Source organism: Petaurus breviceps, unplaced genomic scaffold (genome assembly GCF_028583685.1).
Source record: "Petaurus breviceps papuanus isolate PSGF00001 unplaced genomic scaffold, PetGlider_PUasm1.0 47, whole genome shotgun sequence".
NCBI classification, from domain to species: Eukaryota; Metazoa; Chordata; class Mammalia; order Diprotodontia; family Petauridae; genus Petaurus; species Petaurus breviceps.
In genome coordinates, this window is record NW_027186349.1 from 3,571,875 (window position 1) to 3,595,716 (window position 23,842).

At 37.6% G+C, this 23,842-nt stretch overlaps 1 pseudogene; it reads left to right on the top strand.

Annotated features, from left to right (window-relative positions):
• LOC138171802 (COP9 signalosome complex subunit 1-like) overlaps positions 1-23,842 on the top strand; it is an 88,230-nt pseudogene that overhangs the window by 49,860 nt on the left and 14,528 nt on the right.

Genomic DNA, 23,842 nt, shown 5'->3' on the forward strand with positions numbered 1-23,842 from the left:
AGAAGAAGAAGAAGAAGAAGAAGAAGAAGAAGAAGAAGAAGAAGAAGAAGAAGAAGAAGAAGAAGAAGAAGAAGAAGAAGAAGAAGAAGAAGAAGAAGAAGAAGAAGAAGAAGAAGAAGAAGAAGACGACGACACTGGTGGCCAGTATGGGGAGATGATTCCAAGGAGCCAAGATTGAAGAGCAAGCAGTAAATCACTATAAAATAGTACTCCAAAATGAATACTGGAACACAATAACCAGCAAAAATCTCGATGAAACAATCTTCTATCCCAAGAAACTTGGAAAAGTAATATGAAAGTTCTGTCTCTATAAGTAAAAGAAAAACAGTGCAGAACAGGAAGTGTCACAGCAAGCCAGCAGCAAGTCCATTTTAGCAAACCATCTGGAGATCCTGAGTCCCAGTGTGGTGTAGCAGACAAATGTCAATGGCAGGACCCCCCACATTCCAAACCATAGACAAGGAAACTGGCAGACTCCTCTTTCAAGTGCCATCAGTTGCTTCAATGTAGCCCCAGGCACACAGGCAAACTCCAGTGGCCAGACCTATGGTTTCTTCAGTACAGTCTCAGGCAAAGAGCCTCCAGAAGTCAGACTTCTATGTGCTTTAGTGTAGCCACAAGGAAACAGAGAAACACTTGACTTGCCTCAGCATATTCCAGACACCACCACCAGCATTCCAGCTCCACATCAAATAAGTTACCATACCCCATAGAGTCTCCAACAATACCAGGCACTTCCCATATTACCCCTGAGATAAGCACCAGAAATGAGGGTCCCCTGGGGGCCTCAGGCCAACATCAATGCAGCACCAAGTAAATAGCCAGAGTTTGCAACATCTGGCAAAGAAGCCTAAGACAGTGCCTCTTTCATACCAAGAGCAGTGCTCATACATAAAAAAAGGGAAAAGGCAAAAAGAATGAGCAAAAACAACAACAAAAAAGAATCTAACCATAGAAAGTTAACAGTCTTACAGAGACACAAACTCAGAAGAAGACAATAATGTCAAAACACCTATGGGCAAAACCACAAAGAAAAATGGCAAGTGGTCTCAAGCCCAGGAGCTTAAAAATCATATAAGATGGGTGGCTAGGTGGCACAGTGAGTAGAGTGCTGGCCCTGGAGCCAGGAGGACCTGAGTTCAGATCCAGTCACAGCCACTTAACACAAACACACAAAAAGTAACTGTGTGACCTTGGGCAAGTTACATAACCCCAATTGCCTTCCAAAAAGCAAAAAAAAGAAAACATATAAGAGATGTAGAAGAAAAAAATTTGGAAATGAAGTGAGAGTGATGCAATAGAATTATAAAAAAAAAACTTTGCAGTTTGGAAAAATAAAACAACTGCTTAAAAAATAGATTTGGACAAATGGAAAAGGAGATATAAAAATCCACTAAAGAAAACAATTCCTTAAAAATTATAATTGACCAAATAGAAAAGAAAAGACAAAAGCTAACTGAGGTGTGGGATTTGGATTGGAGAAGGCCAGAAAAACAGTAAGAAATGAAAATCATAAACTTAAACTCTGTGAAAGGCAGAAGCCCAGATAAGATGACCTATTAATATTCATAATTCAGACACTGAATGATAACTCCAATAATGTGACCAGTAAAAGTCATAACATGGACATGGTAAACATTCTGTAACCAGCACATGACATACAAAATCTTGTGTTTGGGCATTTACTCAACAGCATTGGATTAATACCAAATTTCAAAAATTAGCTCCTTACTAAACAGAAAACAAAAATATCCACTAATCAGTAGTGATGTACATCACTCTTACCTTTGTCTGATTTCTTTAATCACCATATGAGATTGTTGGGGGAATTTATGGAGATCCACTGAATTAGCTAGCAGCCACCCCGGATCACCCCTGCTTGTAAGTATTCATAATGATTGATTGAAATCCTATTATCATTCTGGAGCATCTTGGCCTCTTCCTTTGGTAATGGACTCAATCCACAGAACTGGGGAGGTTACCCAGACAGAGGGATTCAAGACCTTAAATGAGGAAAACAGTTCCTTAAAAGTTAGAATTGGGGTGGCTAGGTGGCGCAGTGAGTAAAGTGCCGGACCCAGAGTCAGGAGGACCCAAGTTCGGTTACAGCCTCAGACACTTAACACCCACACAAAAAATACTAGCTGTGTAACCTTGGGCAAGTTACATAAACCCAAGTGCCCTCCAAAAGGCCAAAAAAAGAAGTTAGAATTGGGCAAGTAGAACTCTATGATACATCAACAACTCATTAAACACATGCAAAAAAAGGCAAAAATAGAAGAACATGTGAACTACCACATTGGAAAAATAACTGACATGGAAGATAAATATCCCACCCTGAGTAAAATCCTGAAATAGTGGAAATATCCTCAGGCTTAGGAGCCACCAAAAAAGGTGTGACTGTGGCAGTAAGGAGTCTGAAGTGAAGGGACAGAGGTGTCTCAACAAGCCCCACCCTAACCTGACCAACAAGAGCTACCAAAGCCCAGGGGTTGGAGTCAGCAAGCATTAACAACACAAGAACAGGGGGACATCAGCACTACCAGGGGAAACTGAAGACACCAGCACTACCAGCCACCACCTGCTGAGCCTGCCTGAGCTGTGGCCAGGGCCATAGAGGTGGAAATCTGAAGAAGCCAGACCACCCCTCCCCCAGAGGTTACTCTGTGAGCCTCAGTGTAACTCAGGGGATAAACTGAGAATACTGGCCTTGGACTCAGTCTAGAAACCCAGAAGCTACAGCACACAAAGTGAACACCCAGGCCCTTAGCTCCCAGCCTGAGAAATTAGGAAATAGGAAATTACAATGAGAAGGAAGGAAGCTGATAAGGAGAAGGGGAAGGCAATAAAATCAATGAGCTTATAATAGCAATCAAGAACAACCAAATACAGATTCTATATATTCTATACTAACACCTGAGACCACAGAAGGAAATATGAACTAGTCTCAAGCCCAAAATACATTCCTGGAGGAGCTCAAGAAAGATTTTAAAATGCAAATTAGAGAGGTAGTAGATAAATTTAAATCTACAGTGACCAAAAAAAGTCTCACTGGAGAAAACAAACCCTTAAAAGGTAAAATTTGTGACCTAACTGGAAAAGATACCTCCCTAAAAAAGGACCTTCAAAAACTAACCCAAGGAAAATGATTCATTAAAAATTAGAATCAGTCAAGTTGAAGCTCAGGAATCTATGATGCACCAAGAGTCAATCAAGCAAAACATGAATATTGAAAAATTAGAAGAAAGTGTAAAATATCTCACTGGAAAAAAGCAACTGACTTGGAGAACAGATCCAGAAGAGATAACCTAAGAATTGTCTTCCAGATAGCCATGATGAACAAATAGCTGGGACAACATCCTCTAACTGATTGTCAAAGAAAACTGTAATGAAGTCCTATAATCAGAAGTTAAAGTAGTTATTGAAAGAATTCATCAGAGTCTTCCTGAAAGAGGTCCCAACTTGAAAATTCCAAGAAATATAGTAACCAAATTCCAGAATTACAAGGTCAAGGAGAAAATACTGTAAGTAGACAAAAAGAAATAATTCAAATATTGTGGAATTCCAGTCAGGATTACACAAGACCTAGCAACTTCTACATTAAAAGATTGGAGTGAGGGGTGGCCAGGTAGCACAGCAAGTTAGAGCATGGGCCCCAGTGTTGGGATGATGTGGGGGATCGAATCCAGGCTCAGACACTTAGCACCCACCCAGAAACACCTGGCCATGTAACCTTGAGCAAGTTACTTAACCCCAATTGCTTAGGGGCAACCAGGTGGCTCAGCTATGAAGAGCACCTGCTCCAGTGTCGGGATGACCTGGGCATAGAATCTGAATTCTGATACTTAGCACCACACCCAGAAATAATTTGCTGTGTAACCTTGAGCAAGTTACTTAAACCCAATTGCTTAAAAAAAAAGACTGGAGTGATTGGAATTTGATATTTCATAAGGCAAAAGAGCTAGGACTGCAATGAAGTACCAACAACCCAGCAAAACTGAGGATAATCTTTCAGGCAAGTAGATAGTCATTTAATGTAAAAAGGGACTTCCAGATTTTGCTGATGAAAAAGCCAGAGCTCAGTGGAAAATCTGATCTCCAATTACTAGACTCAAAAAACACATAAAAAGGTAAATAAAGAAAACACACTCACAAACACATACACGTACACATGCATACTCATGCACACATGCACATAACTTGGGATGCAATAAGAACAAACTGTTCACATCCCTATATGAGAAGCTGATACCTGTCAATATTGAAATTCAAATGATTATCACAACCTTTACAAGGGATATACATAGAGAGAGGGTGTAGGTATAAATGAACTAATCTGATGATTAAAAAAACAACTTATTAAGGGGTTCAAAGGAACAGTAATGGTATAAAAGGAAAGAATGAGGAAAAAAGGTATATTTTGTCATATGAAGAGGCATAAAGACATTCTATAGTAGAGGGGAAGGAGAGAGGGAAATGAACATCATCTGAACATTACTCTCATTGGTTCTGGTTCAAAGAGGGATCAACATAGTCAATTAAGTTTAAGATTCTAACATAAAAAGATACAATATCTCATTATAATAGAGGGAATGGATGGAAGGAGAAGAGCACTGTATAAAACTTACTCTCATTGGTTTGGGGGTCAAAGAGGGAATAACATACTCTGATAAGTATAAAAATCCATTGTGCTCCATAGTCAGTAGGAGGGGTAAAGGGGGAAGGGGGGAGAAGGTGGGGTTTAGAAGGGAGGAAAATAGTAGCAAGAGGAAAGAGTAATAAAGAAGGAGGGCTCACAGGGAGGGTACACTGAGGGAGACAGTGGTCAAAAGTAAAACCCTTAGAAAGAGAAGGGAGAAGGAATAAACAAAAACATAAAGAGGGGAGGGAATAGGATGGAGGGAAAGAGACAGATAGTAATCATTACTGTTAATGTGAATGGGATGAACTTTCCCACAAAACAGAGATGGATAGCAGAATGGATTAAAAACCATAATCCTATAATATGCTGTCTAAAAGAAACACATTTGAAACAAGGGGATACACACAGGGTAAAGGTAAAACACTGGAGTAGAATATATTATGCTTCAGCTGAAGTTAAAAAAAAATAAGCAGGGGTAGCAATCCTTATCTCAGATAAAGCAAAAGGAAAAATAAATCTAATTAAAATAGATAAAGAAGGAAACTATATCCTGTTAGAAGTTACCACAAAGAATGAAGCAAAATCATCACTTAACATATAATCACCAAGTGGTATAGCATATAAATACCTAGAGAAGTTAAGGGAATTAGAGGAAGAAATACATAGGAGAATTATACTAGTGGGGGACCTCAATCTGCCCCTCTCTGAACTTGATAAATCTAAGCTCAAAATAAACAAGAAAGAAGTTAAGGAGCCAAAAAGAATTTTAGAGAGGGTAGACATGATAGATCTCTGGAGAAAACTGAATGGGTTTAAAAAGGAATATACCTTCTTCTCAGTGGTACATGGAACATTCACAAAAATTAACAATGTCCTAGGGCATGTAGTGCCTCACAATTCTGCACAGAAATGTTAAATGCATCATTCTCAGACCATGATGCAATAAAAATCATATGCAATAAAGGGCCATGGAAAGAGAGACTAAAAACTAATTGGAAACCAAACAATTTAATCCTAAAGAATGAGTGGGTCAAAAAAGAAATTATAGAAACAATCAGTAACTTCATTCAAGAGAATGACAAATAATGAGACAACATATCAAAATTTGTGGGATTCAGTGAAGGAAGTTCTTAGGGGAAGTTTTATATCCCTGAGTGCATACATGAATAAAGTAGAGAAAAACGGAAGTCAATGAATTGGGCATGCAATTGAAAAAGCTAGAAAAAGAACAAATTGAAAATCCTCAATTAAATCCTAAATTAGCAATAATGAAAACTAAAGAAGAGATTAATAAAATTGAAATTAAGAAGACTATTTAATTAATAAATAAAACTAAGAGCTGATTTTATGAAAAAAAATGATAAAATTGATAGACTCTTAGTCAATATGATAAAAAAAAAGAAATAAGAAAACAAAATTATGAGTATCAAAATGAAAAGGGTGAATCTACCTCCAATGAAGAAGAAATTAAAACAATAATTAGTAATTATTTTTGCCAAATTGCATGTAAATAAATTTGACAATATTAGGGAAAGGGATGAATACTTACAAAAATACAATTTGCCCAGATTAACTGAAGATGAAGTAAATTACTTAAATAACTCATATCAGAAAAAGAAATTTAACAAGCCATCAGCAAACTGCCTAGGAAAAAATCTCCAGGGCCAGATGGATTTACTAGAGAATTCTATCAAACATTTAAAGAACAATTGATTCCAATAGTCTACAAACTATTTGGGAAAATTAGTGAAGGAGCTCTACCAAATTCTTTTTATGACACAAATATGGTACTGATACCTAAATCAGGAAGAGATAAAATGGAAAAAGAAAATTATAGATCACTTTCCCTCATGAATATTGATGTAAAATCTTTAAATAAAATATTACTAAAGACTATACCAATTTATCACAAGAATAATACACTTTGATCAGGTAGGATTTATTCCAGGACTGCAAGGATGGTTTAATATTAGGAAAAACATCAATATAATTTATCATATCAAGAATAAAACTAGCAGAAACCTCGTGATTATCTCAATAGATGCAGAAAAGTATTTTGACAAAAAACAATATCAATTCCTGTTAAAAACACAAGAAAATATATAAATAAATGGTGCCTTTCTTAAAATAATAGTAGCATCTATTTAAAGCCATCAGCAAGTATTATATGTAATGGGGATAAGCCAGAAACATTTCCAATAGTTCAGGGGTGGAACAAGGGTGTCCATTATAACCCCTCTTATTCAATCTGGCACTAGAAATGTTCGCAGTAGCAATTAGAGAAGAAAAAGAAATCAAAGGATTCAAATTAGGCAAAGAAGAGAGCAAGCTATCACTCTTTGTAAATGATATGATGATATACTTAGAGAATCCTAGAGAATCAAGTAAAAAAGTACTTGAGGCAATAAATAAATTTGACAAAGTTGCAGGATATAAAATAAACCCACATAAAACCTCAGCATTCCTGTATATTTCTAATGAAATTCAACAGCAAGAGATAGAAAGAGAAATCCCATTTAAAGTTACTGAAGACATTTTAAAATATTTGGGAATCTACCTGCCAAAACAAATCCAGGACCTATGTGAACACAACTACAAAACACTTTTTACACAGGTAAAGTCAGATCTAATGGATTGAAAAAACACCAATTGCTTGTGCCTGGGTCAAGATAATATAATAAAAATGACAATTTAACCTAAATTAAATTACATATTTAGTGCGATACCAATCAATTTAACAAAAAATTACTTTATAAACATAGAAAAAATAGTAACAAAATTCATTTGAAAGAACAAAAGGTCTAGCATATTAAGGGAATTAATAGAAAAGAAATGCTAAGGAAGCTGGCCTAGCTATACCAGATTTTAATCTGTATTCAAAAGCAGCAGTCATCAAAAATACTTGGTAATGGCTGAGGAATAGAGCAGTGGATCAATGGAATAGACTGGCAACAGGAGACTCAGCAGTGAACGATTATAGTGATCTACTGTTTGATAAACCCCAAGACCCCAGTTTTTGGGATAAGAACTCTCTATTTGACAAAACTGCTGGGAAAACTGGAATATAGAATGGACAGAAACTGGGCATAGACTACTATCTAACACCATATACCAAAATCAAATCTAAATGGGTTCATGATCTAGTTATAAAGGCTGATACTATAAGCAAGCTGGGAAAGCAAGGAATAGTTTACCTGATAGATTTATGGAGAGGGGAAGACTTTATGATGAAAAAATAATTAGAAAGTTTTATAAAAGGCAAAATGGATAATTTTAATTACATGAAATTAAGAGGCTTCTGTACAAACAAAGCCAATGTAACTAAGATTAATAGGTAAGGGGAAAATTGGGGGAAAAATGTATAACCAATGTCTCTGATAAAGGCCTCATTTCTAAAATATACAGAAAATTGAGTCAAATCTATAAGAATACAAGTCATTCGGGGCAGTCAGATAGCACAGGGAATAAGAGCACTGGCCCCAGAGTCGGGATGACCTGGCATAGAATCTGAGCTCAGACATTTAGCACCCACCCAGAAACACCTGGCCGTGTAACCTTTAGCAGGTTACTTAACCCCAATTGCTTAAAAAAAATACAAGTAATTCCCCAATTGATAAATGATCTAACATATGAACAGGTAGTTTTCAGAGGAAGAAATTAAGTTATGTATAAGCATGTGAAAAAATGCTCTAAATAACTATTGATTAGAGTAATGCAAATCAAAACAACTCTGAGGTACCAACATCTCACCAGTCAGATTGGCTAAGATGACAAAACAGGAAAATGACAAATGCTGGAGAGGATGTGGAAGAATTGGAACACTAATGCATTGTTGGTGGAGATGTGAACTGATTCAGTTATTCTGGAGAGCAATCTGGAACTATGCCCAAAAGGCTATAAGTAATTTCAAACCCTTTGACCCAGCAATACCACTTCTAGGGTTGTATCCCAAAGGGATCATAAAATTGGGAGGAAAATCCATATGCACAAAAATATTTATATCAACTCTTTTTGTGGTGGCAAAGATTGGGAAATTAATGGGATGCCCATCAATTGGGGAATGGCTAAACAAGTTGTGGTATGTGCATGTTATGGAATACTATTGTGCTATAAGAAAGAAGGAGCAGATTGACTTCATATTTACCTGGAGAGGCTTATATGAACTGATGCTGAGTGAGAAGAGCAGAAACAGGAGAAATTTGTTCACAATTACAGACACAATGTATCTGTGATGACCAACTTTGATAGTCTGCACTCTTTTCAACAATGCAGGGTTATAAGTCAACTCCATAAAGACTCATGATGGAGAGAGATGTCTATATTCAGAGAAAGAACTAGATAGAGCAGAGTATGAATGCAGATTGAAGCAAACTACCTGCTATTTTTCTTTTTTTGTTTGGTTTTGTTTCCTCTTTCCCATTGTTCATTCCTTCTTCATAACCGGACTAATGTCTAATGTGAAACTATTTGCAGATCCTATTCTTGATTGTATGCTGCCATGGGTGTGGGGGAAGAAAATTTGAAACTCAAGGAATTGTGGAATTGAATCCAGTAAAAGTAAACAAACAAATTAATAAAGACCAATTTTTTTAATTAAAAAAATCATAACTATATTACAGAATTACCAGGTCAAGGTGGAAATACTGCAAGTGACCATCGGGGGGAAATGTAATATCAGGTGTCACATTGAGGATTATACAAGACTTATCAACTGCTGCATTAAAGTATCAGAGACCATAGAATATGATATTCCAGAATGCAAAGGAGCTAGAACTACAAACAAGAATCACATACCTGGCAAAATTAAGCATTATATTTCAATGGGAAAAAATGGTTATTCAATAAAATAGAAAGAGTTCAAGTTTTCATAGGGAGAGCACCAGAATTGAAAACAAAAAAAAATATCTCCAATATCAAGACCCAACAGAGGGCTAAAAAGTAAAATGAAAACATAAGGGATTCATTGGAACTGAACTCCTTATATCCAGATGTGGGAAGTTGATACTTGTAATTCTTAAACATTGTACCCCTAATAGTATAGCTAGAAGGAATATACATAAAAAGAGGGTATAGATTATCAACTGGACAGAACCATTCTCTAACCTGTGGATGGTTAGAGCTAAACACAGCAGGTTAGAGAAAGGAGAACCAGGAATCCAACAGATATTTACTTTCAAAGTGAGGAAAATGGCTTGTAAGCAAGAACACACATGCTTGAAGCCCACCAGGGAGGTGGGGAATAGACCTGCCTTAGTGCAGGAAGATCTCAATTCCTATACCTGTGGTAAACAGTGACCTGTTGCCCTGACAGTAAGGGGAAATAGCAACAATGTGACAAGTTTGATTCATAGCAGGGCTTCATGACCAAAAGAAGGATTCATCAGGAAGCTCAGAGAAATCCTGGTGTGGGTGAAAGCAATACAAAAATTATATGAAATAAATTTTAGGATTCTTCTGAGGCTTAGATCATCCAAAGAGCGAGTGCAAAAGATTGTTGTGATGCCATGCTCAGGGCAAAACTTTCTTCTCCAACTTTAGCTCTGGAAAATAGGATGTCTCCTAATATATGAGGGTATAAGGTGAATTTGAGGGAATGACATAAAGAATAATTAAGGAATGAGAAAAAGGAGAACACTGAATACAGAAAGAAGGAAGAGATGAAATGAGGTAAATTATTTCATATGAAGAGACATAAAAAACCTATTTCAAAGGAGGGAAAAAAAAGAGAAAATAAATGATGGTCATTGCTTGAACCTTATGTTCATCAGTATTGAGTCAAAGAGGAAATAATATACACAATTATCTGAATGTAGAAATCTATCTTACCAAACAGAGAAGTAGAAGGGGACAAGATTAATTAAAGCAGTGGAAGAATTGAGGAGAGGGAATTGACAGAAGGGAGTGAGGATCAGGGGAGGTGGTAGACAGAACAAAACACTGGTGAGGAGTTAAGGGATGGAAGGAGAGAAAGTACAAACAGAAGGAAAATAGGATGGAGGGAAATACACAATTAATAATCTTAACTCTGAATGTGAATGCAATGAACTTTTCCATAACATGGAAGTAGATAACAGAGTAGATCAAAAGCCAAAATGCTACAATATGTTATTTACAAGAAATACATTTTAATCAGAGAAATACACAAGAGCAAAGGTAAGGAGCTGCAGCAGAATCTATTTATGCTTCAGCTAAAGTTAAAATAAAAAAGCAGAGGAAGGAATCCCAAACTAAGCAAAGTAAAAGTAAAAATAGATCTAATTAAAAGGAAAAATGAAGGAAACTACATATTGCTAAAAGGTACCATAGACAATGAAGTCATATCAACACTAAACATAGATACACCAAGTGATATAGCATCCAAATCTTAAAGGAGAAGTTCAGTGAGGTAAAAGTTCTTGATGAAACAAGAAAAAGAAAGAATAACAAAATGTAAAAATAGATAATTTTGATTATATTAAATTAAAAAGCTTTTGCACAAACAAAACCAATGCAACTAAGCCTAGAAATAAAACAAAAAACCGTGGTTAAAAAAAAAGAAAAAAAACTTTACAAGTGTCTCTGACAATGGCCTCATTTCTCAAATATAAAAAGAACCAAGTCAAATTTGTAAGAATACAATTCATTCCCTAAATGATGAATGGTTAAAGGATATGAAAAGGCAGTTTTCTAATGAAAAACCAAACCTATCTATAGGCATATGAAGAATTGCTCTGAATCACTTCTGATTAGAGAAATACAAATTAAAACAACTCTGAGGTACTACTTCACACTTATGAGATTGATTGATAAGACAAAAAATGATAAATGTTAGAGGATGTGGAAAAATTGGAACACTAATTCATTGCTGGAGAATAGCCACAGAACAACAAAACTGTGCATTCTCTTTGATCTACCAATAGCAATACTTAGTTTTATCCCAAATAGATTATTAAAAAGGGAAATATTTAAACATACTTATAACAGCACACTTTGATCTAGCAAAATATTGGAAATTGAGGGGATTCCCCTCAGGTGGGGAATCATTGAACAAGCTATAGTATATGAATGTAATGGAATGTTACTATGCAATAACTACTTGAGGAAAAACCTGGAAAGACTTGAACAAACTGATGCAAAGTGAAATGAGCAGAAACAAGGAAACTTTGTATACAATATTAGCAACTCTGTGTGATGATCAACTATGAATGACTCATCTCTTCCCACTAACATGATGATCCAAGACAAGTACAAAGGACTTGCAAAGGAAAATGCTATCCAGAGTTTGGATCCACAATTTGGGATTCAAAACCAATTAAAAATGAATGCTAAAATTTTTCTCAACATGTATTTGGGGATAAATAAAATATTATTAAAATAAAATTAATATGTAATCATCAAAATGAAATTTAAAAATTACCGTATGGAGATATTAAGCATTAGGGAAGTATTGGACCTTCATTCTCCCACAAGTCTGATGCATAATGTAAAGCCTTGGACTCATTTGGATAATTTAGAGGAGGCTAGAGAGGACTTATTCCATGTAAGAGGCATTATGGACTTAGACTATGTGACCCATTTCAGCAACCCCCAGACTTAATTCTATAATTAAGGCAAATGGCTATTCAAATATGAGATTCCCTTTCATTATGACATTTCTTAATGCTGCTTAGAGATAGGAAAAATCTGTAGGTAAAATAGCAAAGGAAATAAATTTTCTGATTTAAGCAGAAAGGGTTCATTTTCCAACTAGGAGCAACAGTCTCGATGTGTATTACAAATGACATCATTCTCTTTCCCCAAAGATTATCAAAGCAGCCTGTTGCTGTGACCCACAATGCTACCCTTAGAGAGATGATCTAGATGTGGAGCAAGCTAGGAGGAAGCTATCAAATTAAGTGTGTAATTTGCAGGGGGTAGTGGTACTCATGCAGACAGAGACTAATCCTTGAGAGGATCAGCAGAATGCATCAGACATCAACTATATGGTGAAAAATTCCATCCTGGACTTAAAATAGTATGCAGCAAATTATAATGGGCTGAAGCTATTGAGCAGATGCAATTTATTAGAGATCACTACCTACAGCTTGGTCTAGAGGCACTGAGAATGGCATTGTTCTTTGTGTAAAGGACTTTCAATGTGAATGTTTAGGAGACATTCCACCAGAAGTTCTTTGAGGCCACCAGAGAGCTATATGATACTCCTCTTGTTCTCCCCAAGGGAGAGGAGATCACCCACCCTAGAACCAGCTTAGGTTGAGTCCACTAGATAGAAGGCATGGATAAAACTAGAGAAGTTGGATACAGACCTGAAGAAGGGAAGTCCATCAAGGAAATCATCAGACAGGAGCCATGATGATCTTTGTAACCATTACTTTGAATGTGGTGATTTCAACAATACCCTCAATTGCTACATCAGGGATTGGGACTAATGCACCAGGGTCAAACATGTAGGCAAATGCCTCAACATAAATAAGCAGTGAGGGAAAAGACACAGCTAGACCCAGACCACTCCTACCAAGCTCAAGTGTGCAACAGGCATGGATGAATTGGCTGCTTGAAAATATCAGCAGGCAACTAAGGTCTTTCTGTTAGTTTCATTTGATCACTTCCCTGAATTACTATGGTGCCCCAGAATTGTGGCTCCATGTTGTGATCTCTGTGCTCAGGCTACCTTTGATCAAATGAGCTATAGCCCAATGTCATCTCTAGTGGTGCATTCAAATTGTTGGCTCCCATATCAGGAGCCTCTGTACTCAGATCTGAAACCATGCTCTCATCTAGTATTTCAATCCCAGTGTCGCTGCTGACATACATGAAATGGTCACAGCCTTCAATACCACTGCAACTACACTAGAAGATGAGCTAACACAATTGATTTTTGAGGGGCCCATTAATGTTTGAAGTGAATCCCACAGCAAGATTAAATATCTCTGGTATATAGACCAGTGCAGCACCTCCTTTGAGAAGCCATTGCACATGCACAAAGAATTCCAGAGCCATGCTAAAGAAATGATTCTTCCAGCAGCTGTACTGTAAAACCAGATCCATATCAGGTATTCTCCTTGGGAAGGGAGTCAGGGTAACCTTTTAGATGCTAACATCCAATCACAGATGAGCACAACATGTGATGGGGGAGCGGGGGAGTGGGTTACTCCCACCTGGACCCTACTGCCACGTTTGATTGTTTATCCCCAACCCCATGTTCCCCAGGTCTCTCTGGTTCCAGAGGTCCAGCCTGCTTACTTGATCCTGGGCCTGGGAGGTTTCATCTTTCAATGCAGAGGATGCCTCTACATATGTTGTTTTTTTTTTTCCTTTTCTTGTTTCTTGCACAACTGAGGCCTGTGGGCATACTGCCACTGGCTCCCCCAGATTTCGTTCTGTGGGGCATTTGGCTGCCGAATTGCCTGGCTACTCCCAGGACTGACAGTTTCATTTGCCTGACTGGCTACACAGATTCCTAATGACCCTAACTTTGGCTGTCCACCTGTGCCAAGGGCTAGGGGAACAGGTTGAAATGGGCTATTTCTTCTGTTGCTGTTTCAGAGTAGGAAGAAAAGGAAGAGTCCTACAGTGCCCCTCCCAAACAAATTTTTGTTCATGAATTTTCTTTTTCCTGAGTTAGAAATGAATAGTAGATTATTTAGGTATTAGAAAAAGCAGAATAACACCACCACTCCCAAAAGAAAAATACTACATTAGGAATTTACACCATTGGTTTCAGGAATATTATTGATATATTAAACCATTATCAGGCATTGGCACCTTACAGTTAATATATTATCAATCTCATAGTTTTGACACAATAAAGATTAATTTCCATTTAGGGTAGAAGCAAGAGAGGTAGATTACAAGCAGCTGAACATATATAGAGATGTGGGAATACATAGAAGTATATCATGTAGGAAGAAAATAGTATGAGACTTTTGATATTTTAGAGGAAAAGAACAAACAGGAAGAAGACTGAATAAGGAATCTGTATGTAAAGAAGGCATGTTATACACCAAATAAATATTTTGCCTCCTTAAAATTTTACTTAAAAATTACTCTAGTTCCACCTTCCCCAATCCATGTAAAAAGGGGACTCTGAAAAACTTTGGAGCTGCAGAACCCACAAAATGACACAGAGAAGCTAACCTCACACTGAGGACAGCCCAGCAGGCCAGCATGAATCAGCCAGCACAGGGCTCTGGGAGCTGAGCCCAGCCCCATGACTACGATTTAGCCCCAGGGCAGGCCTGACCAGCCACCAGCAGGAGGGAGTCCAGATCAGCAGCAGCTGTGGCCCTTTCCAGATTTATCAACACATATATGCGAAGGACAAAGTGAGAGGTCAATGCAGTCTGGAATTTGGGACCCAGTAAATGGGAGTGCATGGCTTTTGCCCCCAGGGTGAGAAGCTGCTGAGACTTGGGCACAGACAGCCAGCGCCAAGTGGCAGCTTCAGCTCCTGGCCTGCAGAGTGTAAGGGGATCAAGCACCAGTCAGAGGGGTAATCGCTCTTGCTTTAACTTGCTTGGATCTGGATTGCAGTCTAGGGTGGAGGTCCTGGGGTGAGTGTCCAGCTTGCCAGAGCATGTGGAGACCTCAGAGAGGGCACCCATCTAATACCTCCAGCAGCTGAGAAAATGCCAGCGTTTGGGACAAAATATCCCCTGTCTGGTGGCAGAGTCCTACTGTGGCAAAAAGCCCAGGGGTCAAGTGACTGAAGGGTGACATGACCAGGCAAAGGGAACAAAGCAGACAGAAGATTCCAAAATTACACTCCTATTTTGGGGGCAAAAAGGAGCAAAGCATGGAACAGAAGGAAAACAGTGAAGTGAGAACTCTTGCACCAAAAGCTTCAAAGGAAAATACAAGCTGGTTACAGACCATAGAGGACCTTAAGAAGCAGATAAGAGAAGTGGGGGAAAAATTGCGAAGAGAAATGACAAAATGCAAGAAAAATATGAAATGAAAGTCAACAGCCTGACTGAGGAAAATAACACCTTAAAAAACAGATTAACTCAAAAGGCAAAAGAGGCTTAAAAAGGCAATGAGGAGAGGAATGCCTTAAAAAGTCAAATTTTCCAGATGGAAAAAGAATATCAAAAGTTCAATGAGGAGAATCATTGCTTAAGAATTAGATTGGAGCAAATGGAAGCTAATGACTTTATGAGAAATCAAGATGCTGTTAAACAGATCGAAAGAAATGAAAGAATAAAAGGCAATGTGAATTATTTCATGAGAAAAACCACTGACCTGGAAAATAGATCCAGGAGAGATAATTTAAAAATTATTGGACTACCTGAAAGCCATGATCAAAGTATGAACCTAGAAATCATACAACAGGAAATTCTCGAAGAAAACTGCCCTGATGTTTTAGAACCAGAAGGCAAAATAGAGGCTCAAAGAATCCCCCAATCACCTCCTGAAAAGGATCCCAAAAAGAAGACTCCTAGGAATATTATAGCCAGGTTCCGGAATTCCCAGATTAATGAGAGAATATTACAAGCAGCCAGGAAGAAACAATTCAAATATTGTGGAAACACAATCAGGATAACCCAGGATCTGGCAGCTTCTACAATGAGGGATTGAAGGCCTTGGAATATGATATTCTGGAGGGCAAAGGAGCTGGGATGAAAACCAAGAGTCAAACCCAGCAAAACTGAGTGTCATGATTCAGGGGAAAATATGGTCAGTCAGTGGAATAGAGGACTTTTAAGCATTCTTGCTGAAAAAACCAGAGTTGAATAGAAAATTGGACATTCAGATATAAGAAGCAAGAGAGGCATGAGAAGGTAATTAGGGAAAAGAAATCACAAGGAACTTATGAAAGTTGAACTATTAACATTCCTACATGGAAAAACAACAACTGTAACATATATATATATATGATGGTATATGGGCATATGAATACATATGTGAGTATGTGTATATATATGTTTACAGGTTTACATAGATAGAGGGCACAGGATCAATTTAATAGGAAGGGATGATACTTAAAAGGTGAAATTAAGAGGTGAGAGGAATATAATGAGAGGAGATGGTCAGAGACAGATTGGGGTAAACTATCTCATACAGAAGAGGCAAGGGAAAATGGTTACAATAGATGGGAAGAATAGGAAGGCAAAAGGGCATGAGTCAACCTTATTCCCATTGAATTTGGCTTGAGGAGGAAATGAAATACAGACTAAATAGGGTATCTCACCCTCCAGGAGTGTAGGGGGGAAAGGGGTTGAGAGGGAGGATGATGGAGGGGATGGCAGGCTTGGGGCGAGGGAAGTTGGAAACACCCACTTTTGAAAAGGGATGGGATCAAAGCAGAGAATAGAACAAGTGGGAGGTGGGATAGGAGGGAGGGAAATATAGTCAGTCTTTTACAATATATCTACTCTGTTATTGTTTTGCATTGGTCACACATGTACAACCTATACTGAGCTGCTTATCTTCCCAGTAAGGGTATGTGACAAGGAAGGAAGGGAATGAATCTGGAATTGAAAGTTTTAAAATCAAATATTCAAATATATATATATATATATATATATATATATATATATATGTATGTGCATACATACATATATTATTATTATTAATACCATCTTACATGTAATTGGGAAATAAGATATACAGGCACTGAGGCATAGAGATCCACTTGAAAAGTCAAAAGGTTATGGGAGTAAATATGGGAGAGAGCAGATTGGAGGAGGGGATATCCTGTGGGACTGCTATTTTGGGGCAGTGGGTAGGGGAAAAATGGGGAGAAAATTTGGAACTCAAAATCTGGCGGAAACGGATGATGTAAATCAGAAGTTAATAAAGCATTAAAAAAAGATAAGAAGCATTATGGGGAAAAGAGGTTCTAATTCTAGAGATTAAAAAATATCTAAGTTGACCAATCACAGTAGAAAGTCTGACCCTAGGCCAAGTTCCATTTCATCTTCCTTTTGATGAAAAATTGGGGATCTCTAGAAGACCTATCTAGACATCTATAAGAGATACTCCCTTTGGTCCCCAGAAACCAGGAAAAATGTACCTTAATACACTGCAGATATGAAACATCTCAGTGACCTTCCAAAAAGAAAATGCAGGGGAAAGTTGTACTAATAAATACCAAAATTGTTAAGTCAAGGCTGAAAAAAATGAATAGAGTAAAAGCACGATTTAGTTCAATTCACAAACAATAGGATATTAGTTATAAAGGATATTAGTTATAATTAGTTATATTATTTTAGTTATATTAGTTATAAATTAGTTATAAAGGATACACACACATACACATGCACACACATGGGATTAAGGTACATAATGCAACTCTCCAAGACTATAAAAAATAGATGTTTTGATGGCGGTGATTTTCTCACCAGGAGGTAGTTATGCCAATGGAATGATGGACAGAAAAAGAAGGAGAAAGAGATGAACTAGGAGAGGAACTTTGGAAAAGGGTATGTGAGTAAGAAGAGGAGGGAAAACAGGAGAGAGTGGCAGAATAAGATCAGAGGGTAGGAGTAAAAGAATATCAAAAAAGGAGGAAGGCAAAAAGAGGAAGAAGAGAAAGAAAAGGGAGAGGGAAGAAGTGAGACCAATTTTTTAAAGAATAGTTTAAAATATATTTAAAATTTTTCAAGGGCAAATAAAGATTTTTAAAGCACATGTTTCTATTATTCACAATGTTAAAGTGAATTCACAATATTTCCCATATGAAATTTTTAGATTTAAGTTGCTGCTATTATGGAAATCAATGCAATGCTTTTAAATTGCAATAAAGTTTTGATTTAATATATTTACATCTATTATTTTCTTAAATGTCACCCGTATAAGATGGGCTCCTATGACATAACACATATTTAAGAAAAAGTTGTCATATCGGGGCAGTCAGGTAGCACAGCAAGTAAGAGCACTGGTCCCAGAATCGGGATGACCTGGGATCGAATCTGGGTTCTGATACTTAGCACCACAGCCAGAAATAAATATCTGTGTAAACTTGAGCAAGTTACTTAACCCCAATTGCTTAAAAACATTTTAAAAATCTTGTCATATTTTAGGAAGAAAAATGTCATTTCAAAGTTTGAATCTATTTACATTTTAAGTATGTAGCCAAATTAAATGCTACAGAACAAAAGAACAATAAAATTATTATAGTAGCACAAAACATGGTATTGGGGAATAAGGATTATATATAAATATTAAATTTCATCCAAATTAGCATGATAAAGATCCACTACATGAGTCATACCAAATTTACAAATGGACTGTGTTCCAAATGCTGATTTGAAAGATGAATGTTAGGGCACATTTAGATATAGAATCAGAAAAAGAAAAAGAATCATCAAAGTGGGGGAGGCAGGAGAATCATCTCTGGTTCTGAAGAATTCATAGGAGAATGCAATGAAATTTTTTGGAAAATAAGTACCTATACTTTTAAAAAAGTGTTTCAAAAATGCAAAAGAAGCCAACCAAAATCCTTTAAATGAGATGTAAACCAGGAAAAGACAAACCAGAAAAGAAAAACTAATGAATATTGACTAAAAAGATATTTGACCAAAATCTTATCAAATAGACTACAGCAAATTATCCTAGAATCATAAATTATGACAAAATGGGGGTTTATTCCAGGTATGCAATGATGTTTCAAAATTAGGAAAACAATTTAATTAGTCATATTAAAAAGGAAATTATCAAAGCAATGTGGTCATTGTGATAGATGCTGAAAAAGTCTTTGATTAAGTATAACATTCTCTTAGGCTACAAACCTTACAAAGCATAAGCATAGAGAGGCCTTATTAAAAAAAATCACACATAGTAAAACAAAATAGTATCTGTCACTCAAAGAAAACATAAAATACAAAGAAATACATTATATATATATATATACATATATATATATATATATTTATATATACATATTTTTTTTCTAATTGAGTGACAAATGTTAGTTAAGAAATGAGGAAGAGAATGACCTCTTTACCTAGTCAAAAAAAAAATTCATCTGGGAGGGAAAGACCCTCAGAGTTTCTGGCCAAAACAGAAAGAATTATTATTTATATTCATTCTGAGTTAATCAGGACCAAACTATAATCAAGTACAGCTTGACCTGGGAACTATATTTTGCCAATCAATAAGAGCCAGAGTGATCTGGGGTAAAGTTTGATCTTTAAGAAATTAAAAAAAAATGATTTTGAATTACATAAAGAGATCATTTTCTGCCTCTTTTTTAACCTAGTCTTAATCACTAAATGTGCATTGCCTCAATCAAATTGAGACCTGTTAGAGATTTTACCTTGAAAAGGCTATGTTTCCCCACTGCATCCTGGGCCATCTCCAGTTGTCTTTATCTATATCTGGCCACTGGACACAGAATACCCTAAAAAGAAAGTGAGGCTAGTGACTTTGCATGGCCCTCCCTCACTTAAATACAATTCACTTTTTTGTCATTGCATTGCCTCCTTGATATCATGGTCTTCTTGGACAAATAACAACAACAGAAACTTTTTCTAATATAAGAGAAAAGCAAGAATGCCCATTTTCCCCATTATTATTGACATGGTATTGGAAATCAGCGACAGTAATAAGACAAGAAAAAAATTAAAGTTATAAAGATAATTGAGGAGATAAAAGTATTCTTGTTTCTCAATGATTTGATAGTATACTTGGAAAATCCTAGGCAAACAGAAAAGCTACTAATTCAAGTAATTAAAACCTTAAGCAAAGTTACAGTCTGTAAAATGAATCCTTAGAAATCAGTAGAATTTCTAGGTAACAGCAAAATATAAGAAGCAACAATAAGGAAAATTTCATTCCAAATAATTATAAAACATATAAAATATCTGGAGTTCAGCTTTCCAAAGAAGGGGGGGAAAAGCCTTGAATAGATTAAATTATAAAGCTATCCTAAAAGAAAATTTTTAAAAACCCTTAAATTACAGGAAGATAGGAAGAAAGGGATAGGGATAGGGAGAAGGGGAGGTTTTCACACGTTCCAGTGTTGGCTGGAGAAGAACTTGAGATTAGAAGTGTTTCCTAATCAGGGAATCATGGGTTGAGGTTTAGGGGCTTAGGGGTGCTCAAGACCCAAAAATACCAACACACTGGGTACTGGGTGATGAATTCGACTCAAGCTTTCTCTTAGTCAAAGAAAAGCAAAGTATATTAAAGATTCACCATAATGGTTAGACTCTTAGGGATCTTAAGTGTTTGTGAAGCTTGTGTTGACAAGCAAGCCAGAACAATCTGACAGAGACTTGAGTCTGCACTAGATAGAATCTCAGCCCTTTTCTGGAGGCAAGATGAATCTTATATGTAGAAAGCCTGTGCGAGGTTATCTAGGGGTGGTTTAGAGGAGAAGTTTGGGGAAGATCTTGAGGGGGAATCTAAGGAAGATCTTTACCAGAACTGAGGTCAGACTCCAGGAATGGAATTAAGGGTGGGCAGTAGCTGAAGGCTACCTGGAGATGACAGACAATGGAGGACTAGGCTAGTTTAAGGGTAACAGATTTAGGTATAGATATTTTGATAGGTTCAAGGTTGGGAAGTAGCTGGACAATGGAGGGCTAGGCTAGGTTAAAAGTAATAGAGATTTGGACCTAGTGATGATGAAAGTCTTAAGGTCTCACACAAATGCCTCATCAAGTGGGAAGATTCAAGGGGGGTCCCAGAGCCTAAACCCCATTACTACCTACCCCTCTTAATAAGGAAGTACCATGTTTCCCCGATAATAAGACCTATCCCGAAAATAAGCCCTCCCCTTACTCTGTAAGATTCCTATAAAATAAGCCCTTCCCCGAAAATAAGCCCTATTGAGATTGCTACTGTAGTGAAGGTGATCCCCTGCGCTACACGCTACATTATGGTACCCTCTGTATGCACCGCCCCCCCTCCCCCCGTTCAGGGTGAAACGCAAGCTGCGCTCCGAGCTGCAACCTGTTCTTCCCCAGTGATTTGCTTGCTGGCACCATTGAGAGCAGTGCTGCGGAGGAGAGCTGAGGCAGGACAACACAAGCCCTCCCCTGAAAATAAGCCCTCTGGTGTTTTTCTTTCCAAAAAAATTAATAAGACAGTGTCTTATTATCGGGGAAACATGGTAGTATATATAGAAAGAGCACTCAACAGACAATCATAAGAAATGAATTTTCATCAGTTTTAACCATCTACCACTAACAAGTTTTGTGATATAAACAGCTCATTTCTGTGAGTCTTAATTTATTCAATGGAAAAGGTAACAGCTAAGCAAATGGCTATTGTATGGATTTGATAAGGTTGTGAGATTATTAGAACAAAGTTCTAGAATTGAAAGATATCTTAGGTTCTTGTCATCCAAAAATCTTATTTGAAGATAAAACAACTGAGGCCTACTGGAAGTTAAGTGATTTTCCCAAAATTGTACAGTTAGTGTCAAACTAAACTGACTAAATCTGACCTTGCCCCCACTCCCAGACCCATGAATTGTCTGAAATTTAGCACACATTATCAATCCCAACTCTGACTGATTTTGTAAATCTCCAAAACTCTCCCCTCCAGAAATTCCCAAACTATCTCTAGGTACTTTTTTTGTAATGCAAAACAACTTAACTTGTGAAATTGTGAGAGGCCCCCAACCCCTCCCACCTGCAACCTGGCCATTCCTTTGCATTAGAGCCCAGTATAAACCCTGTTCCCAGACTCCTCCTTGGGTACTTCAGCATTTTCTGTGTGTGGCCTTTCCCTGCAACTTTTTTGTCCTGTTTAAAGACTTCAATTTCACTATGTTTGTTTTCTCTTGAATTCAGGTTGACAGTAGTGATTATCAGAAACAGGATCTTCACCCAGGTCTTCTGATTTCAGAGTTACTATATAAGAGTGATGAGGGACAGAATCCCAATAGGTTCAGCAGGAATTCTGATCTTATCTAAGACCAGAAAACCTGCAATAGCATCTGGAAAGAATTCAAGGTCTCAGGCTTAATTGGAGTGAGAGTTGTAGAAGTTTATTGTTAAGCTTCTATGAGAAGCGGGCAAGAGTCCTTTAGGGGACCTGTGAGTGAGAGGGGTACATGCTTTTACTTTTAAAGGGTAGGGCTGCCATTGTTAGGGCTGACCAGTTGGAAGGGACCTCAGTGCATAGATAGATAGTTTAGATAAGATTTGAGCCAGACCAGAGGAGACCTGAGGCAAGGACAAAGGAGGGTGTGGGCCAGGCTGGAGGAGAAAGGAAGATATTAAGTAAGAACAAAGGGGTCACAGGGTGTTGCCTAGGCGGAGTGCAGGATAGGGGGATGGGGCAGAGCCCAAGGTTGGGAAAGGACAAGTTGGCTTCACAAATTGACCTAGACCCCAGGTACCCCATCAAGAGTACATACAGCCTTATGCTTGAACTATTGCAGTAGCCTTCTGGTGAATCTACCTGCCTCAGGTCTATTCCCATTTTAATTCATCCTCCATTTAGCTATCAAAGTGATTTTCCTTAAATGCTGCTCTCAACTTGTCACCAATACTCACATCCATGCCCATATAAAAAACTCAGTAAACCATAGCTTCTGATCTACTCCTAGATCCACTGTTTGGCACACAAAGCTTTTCATGACCTAGTTCCCTCTTATCTTCCCAGTCTTCTTTCACCCTATCCCAGACAGGTACTATTTGATCCTGTGACAATGACCTCCTTGCTCTTCCTAGAACAAGTCCCTATGGTGAAAATACCTGGATTCCAAAAGGAAAAGATCATGTCTTTGTAAGAAACTCAGTCCCTGAATTCTCCCTTACCTTTCAGCAGCCCAGATCACTGGAGTCTCTGTCCAAGGCAACTGACTCACCCCAGCACATCTAGATCTCCTAATTAGCTTATTTAACATTCGTTTTGATGAAGTGCAGGCTCTGGGAACCCCCTTGAGCTCTCCTTGAATCTTTGAGGTACAGGCTCTCAGATCCCCCCTTGAACTCTGATTGAATAATCCTATTTGATGAGGTATTTGCATGAGCCTTTCATTGTGGTTCTGCCCAAACCTTTGTCACTAGCTTGGCCCTCCATTGTCCATCTACTTTCCACCCTTGAGCCTACCAAAATATCTATACCCAAATCAACTATTACCTGACCTCATTAACTCCTCCTGAAGACCCTCCCCAAACTCCTACCCTAGACCACCCCTAGATTCCTCCCACAACCTTTCTGTATATAAGACCCCATCTTGTCTCCATGTGTGTAGCACCAAGCACCCCAAGCGCATCCTCAGGGTTTGCTGCCCATACAGGTTCTTAGATCTGCTTTGTT